This window comes from Odocoileus virginianus, chromosome 30, assembly GCF_023699985.2.
Source record: "Odocoileus virginianus isolate 20LAN1187 ecotype Illinois chromosome 30, Ovbor_1.2, whole genome shotgun sequence".
In the NCBI taxonomy this organism is placed as follows: domain Eukaryota; kingdom Metazoa; phylum Chordata; class Mammalia; order Artiodactyla; family Cervidae; genus Odocoileus; species Odocoileus virginianus.
In genome coordinates, this window is record NC_069703.1 from 42,840,203 (window position 1) to 42,841,835 (window position 1,633).

Sequence of the window (1,633 nt, forward strand, 5' to 3'; positions counted from 1 at the left end):
AGCGTTGGCCCCACCCACCTGCGCCGGCCTCGGATGCCGGCCAGCGCCCGGCCACCAACTCCTCTAGCCCACCCCACTCCAGGGATGCCCATTTTACAGATGGAAACTGAGGCCTAGAGGAGCTGCGATCGTCTAGGCTAGGGAGTGAGATGGGGGCCTGATGCATGGTTGTCCTGATGGGTGGTCACATGGACAGGAAAGCCCCTGGGTGAAGACTGGGAATCCACTTCTTTCCATAGGGTGGGGAAACGGTGAGAGATGAAAGAGAACTACCTAGAGAATCGGGGAGTGACCTCGACCTGCTGCGAGACCGCAAGTAAATCACATTTCCTGCTGCCTCGGCCTGGGATCCTTCTGTGCCCCACACTGAACAAGGCACTTTACTTGTGGGGTGTAGTTGTTGGGGTGTCTCTGTTCTCTTCTCAGAAAGTCCGGGATAATAATTCTTGTCCCCTAAAGTCGTGAAAGTAACTCAGTCATGTCCGACTCTTTGTGTCCTGATGGAGTGCAGCCTGCCAGGCTCCTCTGTCCATGGAATTTTCCAGGCTAGAGTACTGGAGTGGGTAGCCATTCCTTTCTTCAGAGGATCTTCCCTACCCAGGGATCAAGCTTGGGTCTCCTGCACTGCAGGCAGATTCTTTACCATGGGAGCCACCAGGGAAGCCCTGAGTTGTGGAGAAGTACAAAAAAGGGGTGAGAAAGTGCTTTGAAAACCCTCCAGAGTATGTTTACAGACAAAGTGCAGAGCTAGCAGGAGCACATAATAGGAGTTGTACTATTCCTGACTGCTGGTTACTGTGCCTCTTCAGTGTACCAGGATGACCCGAGTCCTCCTCTCCTTCATCCTCAACATGTAGAAATGGACTCAAGCAAGAGCGTCCAGGGGAAGTGGGGGAGTAGAGGGTCTCTGTTCTCATATTCTCCAATGTGGCGGGGCTGTGGCTGCCTGCCTGTGCTCTCAGCCCTCAGGCAGGCCTCTGGGAGGCACTTTTATGGTCTCCAGGCAGCATCAGTTCACAGTCTGCACCCCTCACCCCTCTGGTCAGTGGCCTTGAGGGCAGGAGCTGGCTTGATGCATCTAACACCAGCTATCTGCTGATGCCGGTGCCTTGTGTGCGGGGCACACAGTTTACAGATGACCAAGTCCATCTCCCAGGGGCTGCCTTGGAGAGGGCGTGTGATCACTGCAAAGCCAATGTCAAATCTCACTCGTGTGCATGTATGTGGTTCCCTATCCGTATCAGGCAGTTCCCTTGACACTGAGCCCATTTGGGGCGGTCTGGAATGAGGCTGGGGACCCAGACGTTTTAAATGTCATTGCTTACAAATGAATAAAAGAGAATTCTCTCTTTCTAACCTTAGAGCAAAACTGAGAGTTAAATATTATTACTCCATTTTACAGATGAGAAAATTGAGCCGCAGAAAGGTAAAGTGGCTTTTCAAATAGCACACATCTATGAATGGTAGAACTGAGACTTGAATCCAGATCTATGTAACTTTGAAGACTGCTTCTGAGTGAAGTGGGGGGATGAGAGGGCATAGTCTCCAGGGAGTGGGCCTGCTCTCTGGGACCTCTGAGGAGAGAACAACCCACCTTTTGCTCCTCTGACCCAGTTTCTTGGCCATGGCCCAG